The sequence below is a fragment of the Pinus tabuliformis genome, chromosome 4_1, assembly GCF_031772625.1.
Source record: "Pinus tabuliformis cultivar Carrire ecotype Pingquan chromosome 4_1, CPIR1, whole genome shotgun sequence".
NCBI classification, from domain to species: Eukaryota; Viridiplantae; Streptophyta; class Pinopsida; order Pinales; family Pinaceae; genus Pinus; species Pinus tabuliformis.
The window spans coordinates 227,259,589-227,280,158 of NC_142303.1; positions in this window are offsets into that span (position 1 = coordinate 227,259,589).

Sequence of the window (20,570 nt, forward strand, 5' to 3'; positions counted from 1 at the left end):
GATTTGGTTTCATGTTTACACAAGCTTGAAATGAAAAACTATGCTTGTTATAAGTTTGCATGCCCCCAACATAATAACTCAAATTGAGGTACATGCCCCCCAAGCTTCATTGCATTCAACCAGGTGGATGGAATGAAGGTTCACGTTCAAGATCTTGGAAAGACTCGACTTGGAAAGGGAGTTGTTTCATTTTTTAATGAGGTTGACAAAGGAAATGAACTATCCTCAAAACCCTTGTTTCATTTTTTAACGAGCTTGACACAAGACAAGGAACTATGCTCATGACTCATTGTTTCATTTTTAACGAGCTTGACACAAGACAAGGAACTATGCTCTAGACATCCAGTTTCATTTTTTAACGAGGTTGATATAGGAAGAAACTATCCTCGCTGACTCCTTGTTTCATTTTTTAATGAGCTTGACACAAGACAAGGAACTATGCTCCAGACCCTTGATTCATTTTTTAATGAGGTTGACACAAGACAAGGAACTATGCTCAAGACCCTCGGTTTCATTTTTTAACGAGGTTGACATGGGAACAAACTATCCTCGTGATAGGTTAGGAATCAGAAAACAACTGTACCGCCTGATATGCAATTTCAAAGGGATTCAAAGGCATCGCGCCATCAAATGAATCCACCTCGGAACCGTAAGGTACGATCCGAGGATCATCAAAAGCAATAGTGTTCGATGAAATCATATGAATAGATGCAATTGAAGGCGATACGTTAGGGGGAGGGAAGGAAAAAGTGCTTAGTAAACCAGAATCTTTAATCAAACTTACCCCAACATCCTTGTAAGGGATAGTTGTTTTACCGACATGCTGAACACTATCAGTAGAGGTTGGGTCAGATGAGAAATAACTCAGCTGGTCTATCGTAACGATCTTTCCGTTATGAGGAAACTTAACAAGGCTAAAGACCGATGAAACAATAGCAGTCATAGCATAAGACCAACTGTGACCCAGGAGAAGGTTGTGATCTAGAGGTGCATCAACCACTTCCACATCTAGATTTACAGTTTTTCCTTTGACCCCTATAGGTAAATCTTCCAAAATACCAAAAGGATGGAACCCTCGGCCATCAAAAGCCTTTAGAATTGTCGGAGACTTATTGAGTGTAGGAGAACCAAGCGATCTCCAACACTAGATTGACATAATACACATAGAAGTTCCCTCATCAATCACAGTCCGAAAGCAGGGTTTGCTTTTTACTAACACTGGAATTTGGAAAGCCATTTGATATGGAAGGCAAGGTGTACTATTCTCTAAATCGAATATTATTAGGTTCAAACCCTGAAGATCAACAGCTCCTATAGCAGACAATAGTAATTTATGCTGTGCTGGGCATGATTGCAGCACTTCCAAAGCTGACATTGCTGAAGGGGAAACAACTAAGTCTTCAACAATGTTATAATTCTGAGCAGATTTCACATATGGATTGAAAGCTAATTTTCGAAAAATACCTTTAGCAGGCGGTTTGGTTACTAAGTCTGGGTTTGGTTTCTCGATCTGTAGTGGAGTAGTCCCAGGAGGAGGAGTTGTTGATGGGTTTGAATTAGAAGATTCTGCTTCTTTACCATCAACAGGATTGTTACTACCATAATCTTGCGATCGTGTTGCAATCCTGACATGAGATATCATCATAATGGGTTCTTCCAAGGTATTCGAGGAAGAAGAAACCACTTTACTACCTTGAGTAGGAGAAGGATCCTTTAAGACAACAGACATTTGAGAACCTTTAACGAATTTCGAAAACTCTTCTCGATAGGGGCATTCTTTAGTAAAATGATCCTCGTCGCAGATGAAACAAGGATAGCGAGGTTTTCATTTTCGTCAATAGATTCATTTTTATTTGTTTTATCTTTTGAATTTTGATTGTTTTTATTCTTCCCCTTCTCTTTACTATCGGATTTGGTTGTAGATGAATCTACGACATGGACGTCAGTAGAAACTTCAGTGGAAGAATCTCCTTTCGGGGAATCAGGTAAAGTTATTGTAGGAGAAGAATTATTTGAAGATTTCTTCTTGCTTTTAATACTAATTGAACCAATCATACCATCAGCGGCATGAGACCCTGAAGGAGCTGTAGTTTTTGGAAGATTAGGGATTTTTTCATGTAAAGTACTTGACTGCGTATAGATGAGGTCAAGGTACTGAGCCTAAGCAATGACTTGCTCTTCAGTGACAACTCCTGCCTTAGCTACATCTTCAGTGATTTTAGGTAACAATGATTTAACAAACCATTCTACTAAAATTTGATTCGGAATGAAAATTTTCACTAAACGCCTTCTATGTCGCCATTCATGAATATGATCAGAAATATATGTGGACATGGATTGTTTTAGTGAAGTTAATAATTCCGTGCCATTGTCGTATCTGACAGGCAACTGAAAATGAGTTAAGAAAGAAGTAGCTAACTGACTGAAATTATAAAAAGAGCCTCGTGGTAACTCAATGTACCATTTGGCGGCAAGACCAATAAGATTTCTTTGAAAAAGACGCAATCGAATTGAATCATCAACGATGGAATTAGATGCACACCAGAGGTGGTAAGTCATCACATGATTTGACGGATCCTCACCTGACTTACCCTCGAATTTCGGGATATCACTAGGCAACTTATTAGGCATTGGCGGCCAGTACGGAAGATAGTAAATCGGATCGTTCATAAGGCACGACAAATCAGGTAAATCCAAAGTTGCAATAAATGGTAACTGACAGTTAGGTTCGCGAAAACCTTGTGTAATGAGACCAGCTCTAGGAGGAGGATATATAGGATAACCTGGAACCGGATTTGCATTAGGAATGTTATAACCTCCCTGGAAACGAGGATTAACCGGACCGAACTGGGGTTGTTGAGGCTGTTGATAAGTATAGCCAGGGTATGGTTGATACTGATAAGATGGATTTTGTACAGTAGGACCGGATTGACACTGTCCCTGGTACGGTTGACTCGTGGCAATTGTACTTGAACCAACTTGTCCTGCAGGCATCTAGACCGAAGTTTGAACCGTAGGTCCTGACTGGGGCACAGAGACTTGAGGAGTTGACATTGATGTAGGGATAGTAGAAACCGGAGCTACAGATACTCCAGAAACAGGTGTGGTAGGTTGAACAGAAAATGCAGCAGTTACAACAGCAGTTCGAGGCAGAGTCTGAGGTGAGCTAGGCCCAAGTTGCTGAACTAAACCAGGTGCAGAGGTTTGAACTGTAGGTTGGACAGGTTGCTGGGTTGGACCAGAAACCAAAGGTTGTCCAGTTTGATTAGATAATTGCACATTAGGTTGCAAAGTCTATTGATTTTGAGATGGATCCCACACCATATTCATTTTGGGACCCATAAAAGGTTGTACATATGGAGGACCATAACCTGGTTGAACGTAGGGCTGATAATTAGGAGGTACATTTCCAGCTCCTTGTAAAAATGACTGACCAGAAGGCGGTTGGAAACCTTGAGTTGGGTACTGACCTTGAGGTTGATAACCCTGAGGCACGTACTGATTCTGGGGTTGATAAGCATCCTGAGGAATATGGGGTTGACCTTGGGGTATCTTCTATCCTGAAGGTTGAAAACCTTGAGGTAGCCCTTCAAGCAGAAACTGACTACCTTGGGGTTGCCCCACAGGGGATAACTAACTACCTTGAGGTTGCCCCCCAGGCGGTAACTGACTACCTTGCCCCCAGGTGGTAACTGACTACCTTGGCCCCAGGTAGTAACTGACTACCTTGAGGTTGAGGGTTTGGAATACTACCAGACATCATAAAAATCTGTTCTGCGTTCAACATTTTAGTTCCATTATAACCAAGTGATAACTGATGTTCAATTGGTTGAGGAGTTTCTCCTAAAAAAGTACCAGAAAGTGACTGGTACCCCAAAGGAATAGTAGGACCGCCATATAAAAATGTTTCCGGTGATTGAGAAAACATGGATGACTGTCTTGACATGATTGATCAAGGATAATAATCTCTGGGTGTAGGATGAAAATATTCACATGCAAACAAAGAAAATTTCAATAAAATCACCTAAAGTCTCTAAAGAAACAAACAACTGAATCACACGCCTAAAAAATCTAAGAGTTAAAACCACACACAAACAGTAACTTTTCGTACCAGAAACACTAGTTGGTGATGAAATCCAACGTCGTAGAATTTAATACAGAAAGGGCGGTTGGAACAGTTACCCCGACAACCTGCTTAATGAAATAGACTAGCACAAGTTTCTTCACATAACCGTCTCGAGTGAAGAGAACCCCCCAGAAAGTCCAAGTGAGTCTAGTCGACATTTTCTCCAGGTACAGTGAGACTCGTCCTTCACCGTCACCTTAGGAAATAATCTTAAGTTTATAGACACTAAGGTTACCAAAAGCAACAAATACAACTGGGGGAATAGTCTACGATCGGATCTACACGCAAGGGCAGAGTAACAAAGCTCAATCCCCTTGAAGGCTCCTCGACATGATCATCCGAGGTTTTAATACGTGCAAATCTTCTATCTTTCCCATTGAGACAGACTTGATTGTCTCAAAGGTTCAGACATGATCTCGTGATTGACTCCTTTAAGAGGAGCTTCCCAGATTATATCAATTACAATTGGATTTATTTCCTACCGCGAGATATAACTACTTGTTTGTTTTAACTATCTTGGAGAGTTAATTACTCCCTACTCCAAGATACTAGCCCAAGCTATATTGGTGATAAGAGCCCTAGAAATAAAAAAGATTGCTAGATCAATTTTAATTAAGTGTTACTTTTATGGGTTGTTTCTTAAGTCAATAGGTATGGAAATGAAACTTTCATGGTGTGAAGACTCAACTCCAAAAACACTAAAAATGCACCTAAAATGATAAGCAATTCATTTTTCTTTCAACGATTTTGCTAGCTAAAAGAAAGAGTTGGAAAGCAATTCTTCAAAAAACAAATCCTTCTTTCAACATGAAATGAAAAGAAAATCCTTTTGTCTTTTTCAATAAAAAACTCAAAACGAGACTACTAATTAAAGCTCACAAAAAATCCCTTTTCTTTTTTCAAAACTCAAAACTACAAAAAACAATTCTTTCAAAAGAGATTCTAAAAGTTCTAGAAAACACTCAAAACTACAAAAACTAATTTTGAGATATAAAAACTTGAAAAACCTAATGTATAAAAGCTTTAATTCTTTTTGAGGACGTTTTACTTAGTTATTCAATAAACTAAGGATTAATTTGTTCAGAATAACAAATCAAACAAAAAACATCCAAATGTGTTTTCTTTTATAAAAATGAAATTCAAAACTTATAACCAAGTTCGTTCAAATATTTGCAAAGAGAAAAGTAAAGCTACTTCTCACAAAGGATAGATTTCACAAACAGGTCAGACTCATCAAGAAGACAAAAAGACACCAGGGTAATCTAAGGTTTCTCAGGCTTCTAATCTTTGAGTCACTACTATTAGAGTCGGTCTGGTCATACCTCCGTCAGAGATCAAAAATCTTTTTGCATTTCATTTTTAGGTGTCCCATCCTGCTTGCTCACTTGCATTCCGCTAGGAGCATGCCATAAATCTGACGGAAGGGCTTTGTCATTCATTCCCCTCATGTCTTATACCTGCTGGCTTAAGTTTTTTTTTTCATCGATGTCTATTAAAGTCCATGACAGTCAATGTTTGATATTTTAATGGGCAAAGAGTCATGTCAAATCATAGGTCTAGGGTTTCACAAGTCGAGTCGATAAAGTGTCTAAGTGCCAGCAGGCCGGAGGGAGGTTCTACACATGTTCTTTATTTCACAAATTTCATCGTCATGTTGATGGATTATGACTGTTCTTCAAAACTATGTTTTGAAGAAAAGTCAGCATTTTGGCCTTTGTAATAATTTTCAAAGTTTTCAATTTTTGAAATCTTCAGGCGCAGCCCTGGTCTCCTTTGCCAAATTCCATGTCAGCCATCCTTGCAAAAATTTGCCAAGAATTTCATTTTTTCAGTCAAAAATCAAAAAGGAAATTCAAAAATAGAGTTGTATTAAAATAGAAAAAGTGCCAATGCCAAAACGTTACAAAGATGGGTCTTGGAGAGTCAAAAATCAAACCCATGTCTTTATAAAGACATTCTCATGAAGATCAATGTTATTTGCATGCCAAGACCAAGGAGAAATCCAATCAAAGAAAATTGGTTGAGTTGGTGTGCGATTTGGGGAAACTTAGAGGAAATCTGGCCGGTGCGGCGCATAGAGCAGGTGGCGTGGCGCATTGGGAGAATTTTCCAGTGTAAATCTGAACGGGCGCGGTGCACTGGCACGGTGCGGCGCGTTGGGTATGCGGCGCGGCGCATACGATTGAAAGCCTAAATTTGCTCCAAATCTCTCCAAATTGCCATTTATATGTGTGGTTTTGCCAGGTAGGGTCGACATATTGATGTTTCATCCATTTTTGTAGTGAATGATGGTGGTTCATGGATGTTAATGATTGAAACAAAAATTCAAACCCTATCATTTTGAATTCCTCATATGCAAACTGCTGCCTAGGGTTTCAAAACTAGTTTGCCACCAAGGTTACTCTTTTCCATTATTTCTCTTGTCCTTAATTCCCTTTGTTCCTTGATTCCATTGTTCCCCATCCCCTAAATTTATTAAACCCATATCCTAAATTCCCTTTCCCAAAACTTTCAAAGGTAAAACCCTAAACCCTATCCCATACATAAATCCCTCAAACCCTCTTCCATATTTCCCAAACAAATCTCTCCCAATAATTCCTAATCCCTTGATATTATTTCCCCTTCCTAACAGTCCCTGTTCCATTTGTTTTTTCCTTTTGGTGGCAGACTCTGCCAACAGATTTTGAACACAAAAGAGCAGTCTAAACAGTTTTCATTTACCAGCATCTTCATCTTCAAGGCAGTTTGAAAAAAAGCAGTCACGACATCTGAGCATTCATCTGACTATGAAGTGGAAACCCAAAGTGACTCACCCTTGGAAGAACAGGAACCCCGGAGGCCTCATAAAGGTGGCAGACATGTTAGAGAAGAACCGAAAACCCTTACAGAATTGCAGGCCTACCCTCTTGCCATGTTTTATTTTCAGCATCAGTCATGCTATGAGTTTTGTCAAAAGGTGGCTAGTGTTCAATTTCATCATGAGCTGGCTCATCTTTTTGTGCTGCACTTACATGGATATCAAGCTATCTTAGATGGTGTCACCTTCACACTTACACCAGAATCTGTCTCATTAGCAACCAGCATACCAAACATTGGTGAACCATGGAACAAGAAGCAGAAGATTGATCGGCAACATTATGAGCCATACATTAAAATCGGTTTCTTGAGGCAGCTCAAGGGAGTGTTCCCATTCCGATATCTGAAAGATGAATATGCTCCACTAATGAAATTGATCATGAAATATTTCAGCTGTGAGGGATGGTTCTCTCGTCTCTATGCTTATCACATCAGGTTGCTCATGCATTTCACCAGGGTACGGATGATGAACATTCCGTATTTCATTTGCTGGAACATAGAGAGGATGACCACCCTTGTGCAACATAAAACCCCTCAGCAGCAACTTAACAGTGTCTATCATTTTGCTCTTATTAAGATTTTGGTGGTTCATTAGCTAGAATTATAGGGCATCACATGGGATGATTTCATCTCTCGTGACTTCTTCAGAGCTTCACAGGGATTATCAGAGGTTAAGAATGAAGGTGGACATTCTCATCAGTATGAGCGCCATGAGACCACTAGTGTTCCGGTATTCATCACATATCAGAGAGGTACCAGACATTTGTTTGCAGCGGCAAAGCGAGTGTTATCTCCAACCTGGGTGGAAGGGGCCTCGTTTCCTCCATCAACATCACAGGTACAGGATAAAGGCAAGAGGTCAATGTAGGATGAGGGGCCTTCAGGTGAAAGAGAGACTGAATTCATTCCCATTCATGATGATGATACAGATATGGGCCCACAAAGTGCCAAGCTTAGGGAGATCATCAAGGAGCAGTAAACAGAGATCCAAGCCTTATCCTTTGACTTGGAGAGAGCTAAGTGGACCATGAAATATTTGGAGCAGAGGAAAAAATAGCTTGAAGATCAGCAAGCAATCATGGAGCTACAGAACATCCGCGAGAATCGCCAGGCTGCACAAAGGAGAAGAATTGAGCTCACGTCATTGGAGCAAGAGATTAATGAGGATTGGGAGGCTAATCTCGAGAGAGTTAACATGCACTTAGAGAGGTTGTTGGACAAGGTTGATAAGGATCATGCATTTCTGAGACACATGGATTTCCACTACATGGCACGAAACAAGGTCTGCAAGGCCCGAATAAGGAATTTAAAGGCAAAATTGAGAAAGGCAATAAGGAAGCAAAAGAGGCAAAGGGAGCTTGATCGTCTTCAGATATTGGCCAAAGCCTCTTTAGCCCATAATAACACTTAATGAAGAAGATCCAACCCAAATTTCAAGAAATTTGGGGCATTTTTGGCTTTTTGGCAAATTTTGGTACAAAAAACAAGGTTTTTCTCCCTGTGCGCCGCGCCACCTGGTGCGCGTTTTTCTAGGGAGCTCCAAACTGCAAAAATTTTATATTTTTGGATTTGGCATGAAAAATCATGACTTCTGGTGCATGGCCAAGAATTTTGGGCAAGTTTTGAGTCCCCAGGAGGTCAAAAACACTCAAAAAATGACCTCTCTGCCCCTATTTTGACACACAGAAAGCAGTCTTGGGAGATTGAAGTTTTGGAGGGGCAAATGACATCCAAATTCAGAAATTCCACTTGGGTTGGAAAGTAGACAGGTAGGGATTTCCAACAAGCACACTTGGGCTCAATTTGGACTTTAGGAAGTGCCTCAAACTCAGCCTCAAAGTGGCGCGAAACATACAGATTTTGGTGCAGTGCACAGAGGATTTTTGCTCAATTTTTCACCTTCCAGCTCAGAAATTCGGCCAGTTTGACTAGTTTTGCTTTGTGATATAATTTTTATCTATCTTGATGTAATTGGATAAACATGATGTAATTTTGGAACTTTTTTACTTGTTCTAGAGGATTCATTCACCAAAAAGTGAAACTTTAATGAATGAATCAGTTTCCTACCTTATAGAGGCAAGTTGTTTTGATTGCCTAGATTTTAGTGCTTTGTTTAGAATTGGTTGAAATAGCTCCTAGAATGATGAGCTCGACCCCTAGAGGCAAGGGAATGGGTTGGGCTAGTCTATATCATGTAATTCCTAAGTAATTTTCAGGGTTAGACACTTGGGATTGCTTTGGGCATATCATTGTACATTCTATCTCTGCATTTTTGGCTAAGGAAAGACCAGGGTTTTGCAGCACTGTTTGGGATCCATGTGGCTTTATGTTTTTATGGTGTGCTTCTCTAAGTAACTGTAAGTTCATTAGTGTTGTTTGTATCATTTTCCTCTCTTTTCTTCTGAATTTGAACAAATGAGTGATTAAGGTGGAATCCATTAACTGTTATGCTCTGCCTTTGAATTTGTTTAAATTTCCATGTTTTCATCTGTTTAAGGAGAATTCTTGAGACTCTCTTGCTCTCCTTAGCTCCTCACCAGTCCGATCTATTCATTCACTCAATTTAAAAGCATCAAAATGATTTCCTTCCTTTCCCCAATCAGAACTCTGTAGAAAGTGTGCCTCATCCCCGAGCCCAATTTGCCTTTCCCTGTTTCCAACACAAAACCCCCAAAAACTCACAACAAACCCTTGTACTTCATATCTAGCCTAAAATTAGCTTTTATTTCAGTCATCTCGAGCCCCATCGCTTGTCTTTTGTCGAGATCGACCCGGAGAGAGCCCTCTCCTGTCCTCGTAGGGCTAACTACGAGGCTAAGCGTGGTTTGATGTGGACCTAGAACCTTGTCTTTTCAGCCTGAGGAAAATCTAGGCTCTAACAACTACAAGACCAAGTGAAAACCACTCCAGGCATGCAAAACTTCTAGAAAATCATCTAAAACAAAAATACCAATGGAACTTACTTGCAAGAGACTTTTGACAGAACACATGTAGATCTGGGTAGACACTAAAATTCATAAATAAAACCTAAACTTAACTGGAAGAAAACATTTTAAGTTTTTCAAAAATGTTTACATGGTCTGCAGGCTTCCAGAAGAACCAAATGTTGTACCGCTTTGTGTACTAAAGGAAAAGTGTGGAGATGCCCGCACTGTCTGTAAAAAGAAAGTGCAGTCCTCTGAAAACTTCGAAAAACAAAAAATAATCTAGATCCTAAAAACTACCCAATCCCACACACATCAAGCAAAATCTAGAAACAAGAACAAGTTTCTCAAGTCAAAGAAAAAGGAAAAACCAAAAATCAAATTCAGTTCCCCAGTAGAGTTGCCAATTTGTTGGCCGGATAAATCAATCTTGCGGACAAGGCCAATCTCCCTAGTATCAAAATATATCTAGCAACAAGCAGGATAAGAAAGTCTACCTTTCTCTAAACATATTGTGATTCATTAATAAAAACTATAGAGGTGTTTAGAACCTACCTTAAGTCCAATGCTAGTTTGTAGCAGCCATCCTTCAACTGTCCGAAAGAGTTTCCTTTTTAGAACCTACAATCACAAACAAGAACACATCAAATAACACCTGCGTAGCTAATATAATAAATCATGGTGATCATGGTGATCAAGGAATCCATAAAATAAACCATAAAACACAGCTTATTGAGAAAAATAAACTTGATTGTATTAACTTTGAAAATAGAAGAACTTTACAACCTTTGGTGCTTTGATGTTGTACAAGCTCTTCCCAGGGTCCGAAACAGGAATCTCCTCTACTTTGACAAGCCTCACACTCTTCCAAATGAGTTCAAAGAGGTATGTAATCTTTCCTCACAAAAGCTCAATTAGGAAGACTAAGTTCCAGCAGCATTTCACCTAAAAAATATTCAGCGTTCAAACTTTTTAGTAACCAGCCCAATGCTTCATTTTATAGTGCAAAGGAAGGAGGTTACAGGTCCACCTATGAAGGGATAGGGTCCTACTTCAAAGGGATAAGCTCCTCACATCAAGGGGTTAGCTCCTTAAGGTATGGGATTCATGAACCTTAAAGGAGCGAACTTGCCACCTCAAGATTCCTTCTAGAAGCTTCTAGAAATGACTCAAAGTGAGTTTTTAGGAATATACTTGCACCTTTTTGACTTTTACAGGGGTCTGCACCCATAACACAGAGATAGAGCAGTCAGGTACGCAGGGCACATGACCTTTAGGTGCGGGACCACAGGTAATGCTAAGAGAAAGTGTGGAACTAGAGTTTTATAGACTTTTGATGACTTTCTCTTATTTTCAAGGCTTGATATGAAGATCCGAGGCTTAAGACTTGCAAAGGAGGAAAGTATGAGTGGTAATGGACTCACACAGATTGCAGAATGTCAAAGTGACAATTTTTAGTGCAACAGTCCTTCTGTCCTGTTTGTTGCTGAGATTACAACAAGTACACCTACCCCTGCTCCATATTTACGCACATCTCCATAAAAATCCATATTCCACAAAGCTTCTCCCTCTAGATTTTCTTCTTCGGTATTAAATTTTATTATTTTTGTATTACTGACTTAGGCCTCTAAGGGTGAAACTTCATTTTCTACACAGTCATTATTGTATAAGATGAATGAGTCCACGTCTGAATGCACTGAAAAGAGGGGATAATAGTTAGGCATATCTTAACTGTTGACCATATATTTCATGAGTGTTTCCCTATAAAGTCTTCTAGGTTGGCCAAACACAGGAATGGTGGCATAAGTCATATCCATTTGCAAAGTGCCCTGCAACTTTTCCCCACATGATATAGAAAGCAACATCCCATACTTTGTAGGTATGTCTGCTACTACGATTTCCATGACTAGGCTCTTAGTAGGTATCTGAACAAGAGTGACACGTAAATCTTTTATCAGACCAAGACACCTAACTTTATTTGAATCAAAAGAGTACAAGTCTTTGTATGTTCTGGTGATGTCTAGCCCTAATTACTCCATGATAGCTCTGTGCATCAAATTGTGAGAGGCTCTAGAGTCAAGCATTGCATTGTGTAGGATGGTCAAGCATTGCATTGTGTAGGAACTGTCCTATCCTAAGGTTTACCCTCAAATTCGGGTCCAAACAATAGTTCAGGACGGTCATTAGTCAAATTCATTATGTCTGACCCTTCTCCTATTTTTAAGGCTTTCATGACATAAGTCTTGTATACGCTTTTGGTCATCAATTATGTTAAAGGAATGGGGATGTTTACCTTAGCGAGTTCAGTTTCCATATTAAAATATGCTTGAGATTTATCAACTTTCTTTAAATTTACATTAGATTTTTTAGAAATTTCCTTTTGAGAATCATGTTTTAATTGACTAGAGGAAGGGGCATCATTTTGAGTTTTACTGGAAGAAGTTCTAATGGATTTTTTTATTCTTAATTTGTATTATTTATGCACCTCCATAATGGAATTTTGATATCCTTGTTTATAATCTTCTGATTCTAAAGGGATCTCTTCTGGTTGTGAGAGAAAAATTTGATCTTGCTCTTCTTTGGTCAAGAATATGTGATCTATCTCACTTTCTTCAAATAGATTTATTTGATCTTCTTCTAGTTCTTCAGACAATTCAAGTTCTTCATCAGTATAATTTTCTTGAAATGGAGGCCTAACTAGTCATTGATCACCAGGGCCTCTCTATTCCCTTTGTTTAATCTGTGGTGGGTTTCTCTTAAAGTTGGGATTTCCAATTTGAGGTCCTCTTGAGGTCCTCTAGGACGTTTTCCGTCTACCACTTTCATCCTCTCGATAATTTTTTCCATAGTTTTAACTAGATTTTCTAATTTTGAGTCTAATGAAGAGGAAGAAGGTTCCTCCTTAAAAGCAACCCTTCTTTTTCTTCTTAGTTTAGATCTTTTGGCTAATAAATTAGCCTCTACCTTAACAACATTTCTTTGCATCTCTTCAAGAGTGGTTGGGTCTCTTTCTCTTAAATGATAGGCCATGTCTACATCAAATCCTTTTGGAAAATGAATAAGGGCTAGTCATGGTGGGGGTTTTATAGTAGCTGGAATGGCATTATTGTTATAGAAATTTTTGGGCACTGCAACCCCAATCATAAATGTCCATGAAACAAGGGCTCATAAGTCCCTAAAAGTGTTGTTCCAACCCCTAAAATAACAAGGTCAACTGATTACAGCATCTCCCAGAAGTTCTCCATGAAAAACTACTCAGAACTAGTCAAAACTGGACCATCTCACCTACTCCATGGTCAAAGGGCACTGCATCCCACCTAAATGCACAAGGGAGGTGTGATTCATACTGAAAAGCCCTTCTATGGGGTGCGATGGGCGAGAGTGGACAAATTGCAGGGTCAATTTGCGAGGTGGAATATCATGGAATCTTCCAGAAACTTCTCCTGTGACACTTGCCTCTCTGCATTCGCCCAGGGATGAGTAAGAGATCATCAATCTCCAAGTGGAATCAAGAACTATCAGAGAGAGGACACTAATAAAATCTCAAAAGCTGACTCACCCCCCTTGCAAACATTTATATATGGATCCCTCATCCCAGAGATCCAGGGGCTGGAATTTTGTATCTTGTAAGGAAGTGCTGCTGGTTTCTTGGTGTAACATCATAGTGTTGGGTGATCTAAGCTTTTCATGAGGTGAAGAAGGGCTTTCTTGCTGAGAGGAGGACGCTGGGTCAGAACAATTAGTTGTAATCCTCTTTGCTATCTTGATTATTAATAAAGCTATTCAAGTTTTCCTCCACATTCTTGTATGATTGATGATATATGCATTTGTGTGGTCAATATATATCTGGTCCTATATTGTTTATGATAGTAGATCTCTGTTCTTGGATAGTGTTATGCTACTTTGATTCCACAGGTGCTCTTTGAAGCTGGGTAGACGAGGAAGCGAGTGGCAAAGATCTATCAGAAGGGAGAGGAATCAAGCAAGGAACCAAGCGCAAGACAGAGGTTGGTCTCCTTTGTTCTCCTCTTATCTACTTCTCATAAAGGAAAACGAAAGTAGTTTTAGTTTGCTTGTTTCTAAGATAGCTACCAGTCTTAGTGGGACTAGCACTTAGTGGGACTAGCAGCTCTGCATAGACATTAGATTTCCCGATAACAAAATGGCATTTCCGCTGGGGTGCGAATATATTGTTTGTTTGTTTATATTTGTTTGCTTTATAAACTTACAGACGGAGCCTGAAGTCGAGCCAGCTAACCTTCGAATTGCATTTGCTATGCAAGTGCAAAGTAGTTCAATGCTGCTTCAGTCTATCTCCAGGTTTTGTTTATGAACTGAAAAATCAATTTAAAAACTCTCTAATTTCCCTTGTGGTGGCTCTAGTAACCTCCTTAGATCTACCCCTATGATTTAATTACTGATTATCACTTGCTCGTCCTAAATCCCTGAACTGTGCTGCAAACTGTGATCAAGAACTGGATCAAAAGTCTCGCACTGTACCATCGCACCTTCTCTTCAAGGATATCAGTATGCATCGCACTTCCCGTGTGCTATAGGTGGGATGCATACTGGAATCCCTATGTAACTGGTGTGCTGATCAGAAAGGGCTAATTTTACCTCCAGACTTTGGTTCTTTCACTCTTTTCAGCTCTATTCAGGAGTTTTGCTGTCTGTAGTCAGTATACCTCTGTTGGAAACCCCCTTCCTCGCCATTATTCCACCTCCATTGTGCAAAGAATTGTAAATGCTTTTATGTATTGTGAGCCATTTTCAGTTCACTTTTACAAAGAAGTAGCGTAATTGAACTGTCGTTTCTTGATCTGGAAGTGTCGCAAGTGTCGTTTTCAGTCATAGAAGAGAATCTGGTTGTTCTTGATAGTAGATTACACTGTTACTCTTGTATTTGATTTGAATTCATAGTTTTTCAAGTATCGAAAGCAAGTTTTCAATTCAAAATAACAAAGTGTCGTCATTGTCTTCATTTTGTCTTGAAAAGAAACTTGTTAGTAATGTCGCTTTGAAAAATAATTCAGATTTGCGCTTAGCTTTCTTTTTATCATTCACACATTAAGAAGGCTGAAAACAAATACATGCATGTGCATTTGCATTTAGACTGTTTGTTGGTTTGACTTAGGACAGTGCATATAGTGTGTGCTCTCTGCTCTATGTTGAAAAAATATCGTCTCTCTTTCCTTAGTAGCTAGGATTTTCATTGCAAAAAGAAGATTAAACAATTGTTTATTATCTTAGATTGCATTTTAGGAATTGTATATCTACATCACGCGGTGAACCTGAAAGGAAAATTTCTTAAGCAAGATCAACTGTAAAATAAATTTAATGAATCTAAAAACGCTTTGGAAACTAACGCAAAACATTTAGAAGTCTAGGCTAGAGATGTATTCTGGCGTTGTAAAGCCTGGTAACTATTGTTTTCATTGCTGGTTGGGTGATTCCTCCACTTTGAGACGATAAGTGCCAGTACGGACTTGTGCTCCCACGTACCGTCGAGTATATATTGGGAGACCACAATAGGCTTTATCCTTTATCCATAGGATGCCGTGTCTGCCACCCTATCGATCGCAATGCACTGAACACAACATTGGGGAAGATTGACTGCCGTACCGTAAAAAGTATTCTGTAGTTTTGCGATTGGTTTGGTAATCCCTCTGTCTAGATTTCCAGAGTAGTCTCTTTCGTTCCTTTTCAGACTCCATAAAGGAAAAGGTCCATCTAAGCACTTGTCACTTCAATCTCATTAAAAATCGAAAGCGACTAGAGTCATCTTTTGTTTTTTCTCGACTGTTAAAAATTGAAAAACAAGTTGTGTCAAAGAGTCTAAAATTTATTTTAATCGAAATAAGCATCACCTTTCCTACGTTGGTCTTAGGTTGAGAAAAATGGAGTCCACCAACCAAGGATTTACCCTTGGAGGAAATCATAGTCCTTTCTCCTCTTGGGGAGATGTTGGTGCACCCCATATGGCCACATTGTCGCTTCTAGGATTGACAATCGGCTTGCCCGTATGGCTCTTCTCGACCTCTGTCAGTCAGAACACCGTGATTCTTGAACAATCAAGTCAGCAACTAAATGATACCAGAGTTACCCCCCAACCTTCTACTTCATCCAATTCTCCCTCTCCTCCTTCCTCTTCGTTTGATGAAGCTGGTAAAGCCAAAAGTCAAGTAACTGAGAAGAAGAAGGAGACGAAGAAGAAAGAGAAGAAGAAGAAGGAGCCAAAGGCGAAAAGGGGCAACCAGGCATCGTCTAGCGAAAATCCAAACACTGCACCGTCCAGGCCTAAATCGCCATGTGTCATTTGCAAAGGAGACCACTATCATCGAGATTGTCCTTGCATCCCTTGGATCTTAAGGGACTAGTCTCCTCGTTTGCACAATTCGGTGTCATCAACCTCTGATGATCATGTTGAGAATACACCGTCAATTGGTGAAAGTGAAGCCCCTGGACAAAAAGGAAAATGTAAATTTCCTTGTAAACTGTGTGAAGGCGATCATGCCGTCCACCATTGTCCCTTCTTAGACGAGGCTAAAAGAGTTTTGGACGACCGTCCGGTTTCACCATTACGGCTTCCTCCTGGATATAAGAAACTCTTGCCGAGTCCGTCACTAGTTGAAAATTCGGCTGGCATGCCATTGTGGTAGGCTGAAGCATCTATCATTGAAGATGAACCCTCTGAATCCACACCAGACGAAAGTCAAAAGGTCGAGGCGGCAGTTGACCCGGTCTTGCCCTCAGAAGGTCCATCTTCAGATGATACAGTCACCGGAGAGAGCAAGAACGACACCGTTCAAATTCTCTTCGTAATCATAGACTCCGACGAACATGGGGGCAGTCTACCCATTCCTTTACCGCAGGAAGGAAGTTCGTCAGAGTCATATATGGCCGTCTATTCGGTCCCACCTCCAAGCAACCTAGTCGTTTCCTTCGATTCGAATCTACTAGGCAGACCCCGTTTACCGGCTAGCGTACCATTTCGAATCATTGCTCAAATATATAGAATGGTCATGGCCAATACCATCATAGATGAAGGGGATTCTGTGAGTATCCTTTCCTCAACTGCTTGGAAAGCGCTTGGTTTGCCATCGCTTTTGCCTGAAATAAGAAATATAATAGGCTTTGACAAAGGAACCAGTCAACCGTTAGGGATCCTTCCCAATGTGCCGATAACATTGAGAAGGAAAATTGTTCACATGAACGTAATGGTAGTCCAAGGACCCCTGGATTATAATATACTCCTTGGACGTGACTATATTTATTGAATGGGAGCCATTGTCTCCTCACTCTTTAGAGTAATGTGTTTTCCGCATGAAGGAAGAGTGGTCAAGCTCGTAGACCAGCTTTCATTCCCCGGTTCACACATAGAAAATAGTCAAATACCATCCCTGAATGGTCTTTTCATGCAAGGAATGTCTCATCAATCCCTAGTCCGTCCACCTGATGAGCGCGAGTGATTCGGGAGGACATGACTGAAACCCAGGGGGCATGCACCCTGGTCTGTTTAGACAAGAAAACCTTGGGTATAGGGTAGGTTGCCGCAAAGGATATATGATTGGTTTATGAGATTAGACCGGAATAAGATTCCTTCGTCAAAGTTATGTGAGTGGAGCCAGTTGCGCCACTCACCTTTGTTTATTTCAATAGACATTGCCTAGGAAGTGTTTTGTCCGCAGTACGGATAGAACAATCTTTGGTAACCTGGAAATTTGTCGCTATACCTGGGGGCATGCAAACCTTTTGGCATGCAAGCGAAGAGCGACCATTTATTTTTTAAATTTGTAGGTCCTCTACCCCTTTAAACTCGTAGGATTGGTCATTTCCTAACTTGCATAAAGAAAGGATCTAGGGCAAAGCTTTGTAAGGTGCAAGCTCCATAAAAAATGGCATCTTAGATGAGACATCCTTATTATACGACTGGATCGAGTAGCTTTAACGCGGAATTCAAGCTCGTTAAAAAATAAACATAAGCAATGAGCAGTTTTAATGCAGAATTCAAGCTCATTAAAAAATAAACATAGGCAATGAGCAAACGTTCCCCCAGAGTTTAAGCTCATTAAAAAATGAACCAATTTCCGGTAAATAACCATCGTGAATGCATTATCATCAGCCTTTGAAGCCTTGGTCATGTTCTCATCATCAGCTCCACTATGTATTGGCCGATCATTCACCTCCATTTGATTGTTTACCCTTTTCGAGGAACAGCTGTGAAGAGTGATCCTGTTAGCCATCCTTGTGACCTTGCCATGATTGGAAAATTCCAAACCTTACCTGGAATTAGTTGCTACTCAAATTTATCACTTGTTCCTTGAAAAATGAGTCTCATTTAAGCTCTTTTCATCTAACTCGTAAAATATGAAAATATTGCCGAGTAATTGGCCTCTCCAGCTCGTTAAAGTGACCGGAAGTGTTATCCCTCCTTTAGATTTTAATCTTTTTGGACCTGAGGGATTATTACACAAAAAGATCGAGCGCTTGTTTTGTTCGGCTAGTTAAAATTACCGAAAATTCATCCCTTTTGTATTATTTATACTTTTTCGGACTCAAGGGATTATATGACGAAAAAGGATTGTTGGAGTCTTCTTTACGTCCCTTTTCAAACTCTCTAAAATTGAAAAGGACTGAGTTATCTTTGTCGTTAAACTCGTTAAAACCGAATAGCGACAAACTTGTCCATACAGACAAGAACGCGTTTCACTATCGCTAGGCTCGTTAAAACATAGCGATGGGTTTGCCCGAAGGGAAAATTATAGAACAAGCATATGTTATCCTCCTCAAGCTTGACAAAAATAAAGAGGTACTGGTCAGCAGTGACTGGGGAAAAATTGGGAAGAAAACTTGAAGAAACTTTATTGGTAGCAAGTCGCTCTTGCACATGACACTTTCACTCCGCATCCGAGTCGGGTTGGGTTGTTCCGTTCACTGGTCATATCACCATTGGTCCATCACACCATCCATATTTGGGGTTAACGCTACCAATCCATCATGTCAGTGTCGCCGATATGTTCAAGAGAAGTCGCTCAGAGAATTCACCTGTGTCTCATCCATTGCAATACATTTACGCTCCATTCTTTCATGACCGCCACCTTGAACCTTATGTCATCAGATCATTTTCACCTCCATTAAAATCATTTGCTCCATTCCGTGTCATTGATGTGGGATTCACTAAGGCCCTCCTATGACAGATCGCTTCTTGTCGACATCAGCTCATTATCCAGGAAGTCGATCTAGGAACAACCCTTTCAGTACTTTGAAGCTTGCATGCCTCAATGGCAAGTTTCTCACTTCCGGCGACAGGTTTACATCAATGGCCTTCAACCGAAAGATTTTGCGTGTTGTTTGACGCCAAGTCCCTTATTCACACCAAGTGAATTGTACTGTAGTATCTTGAGGGTCATCATCATTATCGGTGATTCCTCTCTTGCCTGTTAACGGCTTACATCATTGGCTGGTAATCAGGAGATGTCTTTCCATGTTCGACTCCAGAACATCTCTCACATGGATCGACTTGTACTTTGAGTGAAGATCAAACGAGATTGAAGACCCCAGATCTAGTTTCATCCATCTGGGATGCAATATATATTCAGGAAAATAAAGACATCAAATGTACATCATTGCTGCACAGATAATCATCCAATCCAAGGGATGATGGCTCTACCAGAATCATCAGTATGCACTAAGACGATTGTCTGTCTTATGTACATAAAAATGAATTTATAAAGCTGAGCATGGGAATGCCCGCCTCAGCTAGATCATGAAAATATTATGAAGATAATGTATTGTATTGTATCTTATTACAGGTCGCCTTCTAGCTTGAAAAAACTTCGGATCCTCATGATAAAGCATTTCACCCGACATCAAAAGATTAACGACCTCATGCTTTAGGGGGCAACTGTTATAGACATTTTTGGGCACTGCAACCCCAATCATAAATGTCCATAAACCAAGGGCTCCTAAGTCCCTAAAAGTGTTGTTCCAACCCTAAAAGAACAAGGTCAACTGATTACAGCATCTCCCAGAAGTTCTCCATGAAAAACTACTCAGAACTGGTCAAAACTGGACCATCTCACCTGCTCCATGGTCAAAGTGCGCTGCATCCCACCTAAATGCACACGGGAGGTGTGATGCATATTGAAAAGCCCTTCTATGGGGTGCGATGGGCCAGAGTGGACAAATGGCAGGGTCAATTTGTGAGGTGGAAGATCATGGAATCTTCCAGAAACTTCTCCTGTGACACTTGCCTCTCTGCATTCGTCCAGGGATGAGTAAGAGATCATCAATCTCCAAGTGGAATCAAGAACTATCAGAGAGACGACACTAATCAAATCTCAAAATCTGACTCACCCCCCTTGCAAACATCTATATATGGATCCCTCATCCCAGAGATCTAGGGGCTGGAATTTTGTATCTTGTAAGGAAGTGCTGCTGGTTTCTTGGTGTAACATCATAGTGTTGGGTGATCTAAGCTTTTCATGAAATGAAGAAGGGCTTTCTTGTTGAGAGGATGACACTGGGTCAGAACAATTGGTTGTAATCCTCTTTGCTATTCTTGATTATTAATAAAGCTATTCAAGTTTTCCTCCACATTCTTGTATGATTGATGATATATGCATTTGTGTGGTCAATATATATCTGGTCCTATATTGTTTATG